Raw genomic sequence first — 8,733 nt, forward strand, 5'->3', positions numbered from 1 at the left:
AGAAGAAGGAGAAGGATGAGAAGAAGAAGGAGAAGGATGAGAAGAAGGAGAAGGATGAGAAGAAGGAGAAGGATGAGAAGAAGGAGAAGGAGAAGGATGAGAAGAAGGAGAAGGATGAGAAGAAGGAGAAGGATGAGAAGAAGGAGAAGGAGAAGGATGAGAAGAAGGAGAAGGAGAAGGATGAGAAGAAGGAGAAGGATGAGGAGAAGGAGAAGGATGAGAAGAAGGAGAAGGATGAGAAGAAGGAGAAGGAGAAGGATGAGAAGAAGGAGAAGGAGAAGGATGAGGAGAAGGAGAAGGATGAGAAGAAGGAGAAGGATGAGAAGAAGGAGAAGGAGAAGGATGAGAAGAAGGAGAAGGATGAGAAGAAGGAGAAGGAGAAGGATGAGAAGAAGGAGAAGGATGAGAAGAAGGAGAAGGAGAAGGATGAGAAGATGGAGAAGGAGAAGGATGAGAAGAAGGAGAAGGAGAAGGATGAGAAGAAGGAGAAGGAGAAGGATGAGAAGAAGGAGAAGGATGAGGAGAAGGAGAAGGATGAGAAGAAGGAGAAGGATGAGAAGAAGGAGAAGGATGAGAAGAAGGAGAAGGAGAAGGATGAGAAGAAGGAGAAGGATGAGAAGAAGGAGAAGGATGAGAAGAAGGAGAAGGAGAAGCAGAAGGAGAAGGATGAGAAGAAGGAAAAGGAGAAGGATGAGAAGATGGAGAAGGAGAAGGATGAGAAGAAGGAGAAGGAGAAGGATGAGAAGAAGGAGAAGGAGAAGGATGAGAAGATGGAGAAGGAGAAGGATGAGAAGAAGGAGAAGGATGAGAAGAAGGAGAAGGAGAAGGATGAGAAGAAGGAGAAGGATGAGAAGAAGGAGAAGGAGAAGGATGAGAAGAAGGAGAAGGATGAGAAGAAGGAGAAGGATGAGAAGAAGGAGAAGGAGAAGGATGAGAAGAAGGAGAAGGATGAGAAGAAGGAGAAGGATGAGAAGAAGGATGAGAAGAAGGATGAGAAGAAGGAGAAGGATGAGAAGAAGGACAGTTCTGTGACAGTTTCTGTCTATTTCTGACAGTTCTGGGACATTCACTCCATACAGCTGTTTCAACCGCTGTATGGAGGGAATGTCATGGAACTGTCAGAAATAGACTATTAATGACAGTTCTGGGACTGTCCTTCCATGCAGCGGTTGAAACATTGTATGTATTTGTTTCCATAAATGGATCCATTTATGGAAACAAATACATACAATGTTTCAACCGCTGTATGGAAGGACAGTCCCAGAACTGTCATTAATAGTCTATTTCTGACAGTTCCATGACATTCCCTCCATACAGCGGTTGAAACAGCTGTATGGAGTGATTGTCCCAGAACTGTCAGAAATAGAGGAACTCTGCACATACACTTTTTGCCGGCTTGGAATTATTCTTCTTTTCATCCTACTTCTTCTTCTTCTTCTTCATCCTCATCCTCATCCTCTTCTTCTGAGGATGAAGATGAAGAAGAAGAAGAAGTAGGATGAAAAGAAGAATAATTCCAAGCCGGCAAAAAGTGTATGTGCAGAGTTCCTCTATTTCTGACAGTTCTCTCACAGCTTCTTCACATGTACAGTGGTTGAAACATCTGTATCCTAAATGTAAACTAATAGATACAATGTTTCAACCGCTAAACATGTGTTCCTTCTGTCAGAGAACTGTCAGAAATAGCGGAGCTCACTGCAGGGACACTTTTGCCGGCTGATCGGGAAATGTTCGATTCGCGCACCCGAAGTAGGCAAAATTTCGGTTTCGCCGCGAATCGAATATTTCCTGAAATTCGACTCGAATTCCGGTTCGCCTGGTTCGATTCGCTCATCTCTAATGGAGATCATATCCCCCTTATGTATTATACAAGGAGATCAAATCCCCCCTTATGTATTATACAAGGAGATCATATCCCCCTTATGTATTATACATGGAGATCATATCCCCCCTTATGTATTATACATGGAGATCATATCCTCCCTTATGTATTATACATGGTGATCATATCCCCCTTATGTATTATACATGGAGATCATATCCCCCCTTATGTATTATACATGGAGATCATATCCCCCCTTATGTATTATACATGGAGATCATATCCCCCTTATGTATTATACATGGAGATCATATCCTCCTTATGTATTATACATGGAGATCATATCCTCCTTATGTATTATACATGGAGATCATATCCCCCCTGATGTATTATACATGGAGATCATATCCCCCCTTATGTATTATACATGGAGATCATATCCCCCTTATGTATTATACATGGTGATCATATCCCCCCTTATGTATTATACATGGAGATCATATCCCCCTTATGTATTATACATGGTGATCATATCCCCCCTTATGTATTATACATGGAGATCATATCCCCCCTTATGTATTATATATGGAGATCATATCCCCCTTATGTATTATATATGGAGATCATATCCCCCTTATGTATTATATATGGAGATCATATCCCCCTTATGTATTATACATGGAGATCATATCCCCCTTATGTAATATACATGGAGATCATATCCCCCTTATGTATTATACATGGTGATCATATCCCCCCTTATGTATTATACATGGAGATCATATCCCCCTTATGTAATATACATGGAGATCATATCCCCCCTTATGTATTATACATGGAGATCATATCCCCCTTATGTATTATACATGGAGATCATATCCCCCCTTATGTATTATACATGGAGATCATATCCCCCCTTATGTATTATACATGGAGATCATATCCCCCTTATGTATTATACATGGAGATCATATCCCCCCTTATGTATTAGACATGGAGATCATATCCCTCCGTATGTATTATACATGGAGATCATACCCCCCCTTATGTATTATACATGGAGATCATATCCCTCCTTATGTATTATACATGGTGATCATATCCCCCTTATGTATTATACATGGAGATCATATCCCCCTTATGTATAATACATGGAGATCATATCCCCCCTTATGTATTATACATGGAGATCATATCCCCCCCTTATGTATTATACATGGAGATCATATCCCCCCTTATGTATTATACATGGTGATCATATCCCCCTTATGTATTATACATGGTGATCATATCCCCCTTATGTATAATACATGGAGATCATATCCCCCCTTATGTATTATACATGGAGATCATATCCCCCCCTTATGTATTATACATGGAGATCATATCTCCCCTTATGTATTATACATGGAGATCATATCCCCCCTTATGTATTATACATGGAGATCATTTCCCCCTTATGTATTATACATGGAGATCATATCCCCCCTTATGTATTATACATGGTGATCAAATCCCCCCTTATGTATTATACATGGAGATCATATCCCCCCTTATGTATTATACATGGAGATCATATCCCCCCCTTATGTATTATACATGGAGATCATATCCCCCCTTATGTATTACACATGGAGATCATATCCCCCCTTATGTATTATACATGGAGATCATTTCCCCCTTATGTATTATACATGGTGATCATACCCCCTTATGCATTATACATGGAGATCATATCCCCCCTTATGTATTATACATGGAGATCATATCCCCCCTTATGTATTATACATGGAGATCATATCCCCCCTTATGTATTATACATGGAGATCATATCCCCCCTTATGTATTATACATGGTGATCAAATCCCCCCTTATGTATTATACATGGAGATCATATCCCCCCTTATGTATTATACATGGAGATCATATCCCCCCTAATGTATTATACATGGAGATCATATCCCCCTTATGTATTATACATGGTGATCATATCCCCCTTATGTATTATACATGGAGATCATATCCCCCCTTATGTATTATACATGGAGATCATATCCTCCTTATGTATTATACATGGAGATCATATCCCCCCCTTATGTATTATACATGGAGATCATATCCCCCCTTATGTATTATACATGGAGATCATATCCCTCCTTATGTATTATACATGGAGATCATATCGTCCCTTATGTATTATACATGGAGATCATATCCCCCCTTATGTATTATACATGGAGATCATTTCCCCCCTTATGTATTATACATGGTGATCATATCCCCCCCTTATGTATTATACATGGAGATCATATCCCCCCCTTATGTATTATACATGGAGATCATATCCACCCTTATGTATTATACATGGTGATTATATCCCCCCTTATGTATTATACATGGAGATCATATCCCCCCCTTATGTATTATACATGGAGATCATTTCCCCCCTTATGTATTATACATGGAGATCATATCCCCCTTATGTATTATACATGGAGATCATATCCCCCCTTATGTATTATACATGGAGATCATATCCCCCCTTATGTATTATACATGGAGATCATATCCCTCCTTATGTATTATACATGGAGATCATATCCCCCCCTTATGTATTATACATGGAGATCATATCCCCCCTTATGTATTATACATGGAGATCATATCCCTCCTTATGTATTATACATGGAGATCATATCCCCCTTATGTATTATACATGGTGATCATATCCCCCTTATGTATTATACATGGAGATCATATCCCCCCTTATGTATTATACATGGAGATCATATCCCCCCTTATGTATTATACATGGAGATCATATCCCTCCTTATGTATTATACATGGAGATCATATCCCCCTTATGTATTATACATGGAGATCATATCCCCCCTTATGTATTATACATGGAGATCATTTCCCCCCTTATGTATTATACATGGAGATCATATCCCCCTTATGTATTATACATGGAGATCATATCCCCCCTTATGTATTATACATGGAGATCATATCCCCCCTTATGTATTATACATGGAGATCATATCCCTCCTTATGTATTATACATGGTGATCATATCCCCCCTTATGTATTATACATGGAGATCATATCCCCCCTTATGTATTATACATGGAGATCATTTCCCCCTCTATTTCAGTTTCACATATTTTTAAATTTCCTTCTCAGCCTTCAAAATATTCTTTTTTCCAGATATGTCAAGAAATAAATTATATATTTTTTTGATGGAAATTCCATCAATCATTGACATTGATCTAAAGTTGATAAGTAACTGATTGATAAGTAAATGATTATCCTTAAGTCAGAGGTCAGCTGGAGAATCAATTTTCATCAAATGGCTTTCATTTTTGTTACTTTTTTTCACTTTTTGACATTTACTGTACTTATAACTTATTTAATTGCACTTCAGCATTACATCTTTTCCTTCAGAAACAATTGAGTCCTGTCCGTGATACTTTTTTTTATTTGCACTAACATACAAATTTGAGGACAAGCTTTTGGGGAATGTCCCCTTCTTCAAGGTCCAAGCAGTACTACTCACAAAGTTCTAGCAGAATGTTAGAAGAAATGAAAAAAAAAAGAGTCTAGAGATAAGACACAGCAAAAGCAAAGGGGGGGGGGGGGGACAACACTCACAGAGGGAGTCATGCTTGAGGTGATAGTCATAATAGTGATAATTCTATGTGACACAAGAGATAACGGCCTGAATGTGGACATGGGATTCCTCAATCATTATCCAACAGTTTTATGACTATCACCTCAAGCATGACTCCCTCTGTGTGAGTGTTGTCTCCCCCCCCCCCTTTGCTTTTGCTGTGTCTTATCTCTAGACTCTTTTTTTTTTTTTATCTTTTCTAACATTCTGCTAATACTTTGTGATTAGTACTGCTTGGACCTGAAGAAGGGGACATTCCCCGAAAGCTTGTCCTCAAAATTGCATGTTAGTGCAAATAAAAAAAGTTTCACGTCAGTACTCAATTGTTTCTATAGCAAATGCACTAATACGGCTACAATCACCTCAAGAACCTTTTCCTTCCATACTTTGGAGAACCATATACATTCCACAAAATGTGGTCATACAAAAAACTAGGATTTATTTATAAACTGTGCATGTCCCTGGGGGGTTCAATCTTCCAGGCAGCTCTGAGTTTTCTGTAGGGATTCATTTTACTCAGGAGCCAGATTTGATTTAGTCTCAGATGAACTCAGACAATTTACACTTGTATGTGCTCCAGAGATGTCAGGGGAAACGTATCTATTATAAATATATGTGTGTGAGGCCAATGCAACTGCACTGTGACCAGAAATGTCACACATGTAACACATCTCCACATCAGACCTGCCCCCACTGAATTGCCTCTTCCAGTGGAGAATTCCCCCACCCCTATTGCATCAGCATTTACATCTGCTTGGGGTATCAGAAATGTTGAAAGTTATAGGGAATTTGTGTGAGGGGAAGTGTGTTTCAAAAATATAATTAGACTGTATATACCTTTATATTGGCAGGGAATCCTATAGCTGATATCATACATTTTATGCTATCTAGGTCTATGTTGTGATGAAGTTCCTGACCAGTTGGACATGTGATAAGACTGCTTTCAGGATTATAGAGAGACCTCAGTCATATGCTGATTTTGTCTATGTTGTGATGACCTTCCTGACCAGTTGGACATGTGATAAGGCTGCTTCATGGTCACAAAGGCAGCTTCGTCATATGCCAATTAGGTCTATATTGTGATGAAACTCCCGACCAGGTAGGTTTTTGATAATAATGTTTTGGGGGTCAAAAAGACACCTAAGTCATATGATAATTAGGTCTATGTTGTGATGAAGTTCCTTACTATTGGACATGTGATAAGGCTGCTTTCATGATTATAGAGACACCTCAGTCATATGATAATTAGGTCTATGTTGTGATGAAGTTCCTTGATATTGGACATGTGATAAGGCTGCTTTCATGATTCTAGAAACACCTCAGTCACATGCTAATTAGGTCTATGTTGTGATGTAGTTCCTGACCAGGAGGGCCTTTGCTAAGACTGTTTGAGGGTCAGAAAGACACCTAAGCCATATGCTAACACTATGTTGTGGTGAATTTCCTGACCAGTTGGACATGTGCTATGACTGTTTTAGGGTCATAATAGCACCTCAGTCACATGCTACTTAGGTCTATGTGGTGATTAAAAATTCTTGACCAGGTAGGTCTTTGATAATAAAGTTTTAGAGGTCAGAAAGACACCTAAGTCATATGCTAATTAGGTCTATTTTCTGATGAAGTTTCTGACCAGTTTGGCCTTTGATAAGACTGTTTCAGGGTCCCAAAGACAGTTCAGTCATACACTAATTAGGTCCAAGTTGTGGTGACCTTCCTCATCTGTTGGACATGTAATATGACTGTTTTAGGGTCATAAAGGCAGCTCAGTCATATTCTACTTAGGTCTATGTTGTGGTGAAGTTCCTGACAAGTTTGGCCTTCAATAAAACTTTTCAGTTCATAAAGCATTGTCTGATTGGACACAATGGAACCAGCTATAGAGAATGTGTATGAAAAGAAATGTGTTTAGCTATTATTATATAGAAGACGCACACAAGCCCCCCAATGCTAGCTACTGACAGAAAACTGCCCATGAAGAGATAGTATATTTGTACACATGGAAGACATACAGGTGCATCTATAGATTGGACATATGTTGGGTGTATGGAGAATCTGTATCTTTGCCTAAATCATGAAAGAGCGTAGAATTTTGTAGGGACTTACGGGATATTTTTTATTAATATATTATATATATTATTTTGTATATTCTCTCTTGGGCTTGTCACTAGTCTATGGGACATGTTACAGTTTTTAGAAAGGACATGAAGATCATTAACTCTGGACATATGAACTGAATAATATTTTAAATAGTGCTCCGAACACAATATTACAAGGAACAAAATGTTAGAGGAGGCTGTAACAAGAAACAAGAAAGCAACAAAAATGTATTTACTTTTACTACTGAGGTAGTGTATCTTGTAAATATCATAAACAGTTAGAAATATCAGCTCAGCCCAATATATATATATATATATATATATATATATATATATATATATTTGTGTGTGCGCCTTACATTTTGTTAGGATGGAAAATATATATGCCTGTTTACAGGGTTTGCATGTATTTTACAAATATTTACAGTAGCACCATCGTTGTTCTATTTAAAAGCAGCAGCAACACTCACAATTTACTGTAATAAGGCTTCACTTTCTGACAGTCTTTGCAGCTATCTGAGTTCTGTGTAGAAATTTGAGAAAAGTTATGAAGCACTTACCGCCTGTCCACAGTATACTTACTGTGGGTGGCACAGGCAGGCCAGGCAATGTACTGGTAGGTCGCTCAGCACATGTGTATTAGTGCGCCCCCTGGGGTGCATTGCAGTTTGATCCTGTGACCTCTGTGTTCGGTGGACACAACGGATCGCAGTGCTCAGTACCCGGCCGCTATGAGTGGCCTGGGTATCATGTGATTGCTATGACCAATTATAGAGATCACATAATATTATGTAATCAAAATGTCCTGAATGGATTTCCATTCAGGACAGCTTGATTACTGTTGTGATGCTGTGATTAGCCCACAGCTATCATATGGCATCTGATTACCTGTATCGTGTGATTAGCTGTAGCCAATTGCAGCAAGTCAACAATAAGCAAAGTGTCATGAATGGAAAGCCATTCATGACAGCTAAAACTATTGCTTATAGCAGCGATCATCGCTGTCATAAGCAATAACTGTGTAAAAAAAAAATCCCTGATCACATCATGTCACCACTCAGTGTCCCTGATCACATTATGTCACCACTCAGTGTCCCTGATCACATTATGTCACCACTCAGTATCCCTGATCACCTCCACAC

The sequence above is a fragment of the Staurois parvus genome, unplaced genomic scaffold, assembly GCF_062004578.1.
Source record: "Staurois parvus isolate SC_StPar_1 unplaced genomic scaffold, SC_StPar_1.0 ptg000254l, whole genome shotgun sequence".
In the NCBI taxonomy this organism is placed as follows: domain Eukaryota; kingdom Metazoa; phylum Chordata; class Amphibia; order Anura; family Ranidae; genus Staurois; species Staurois parvus.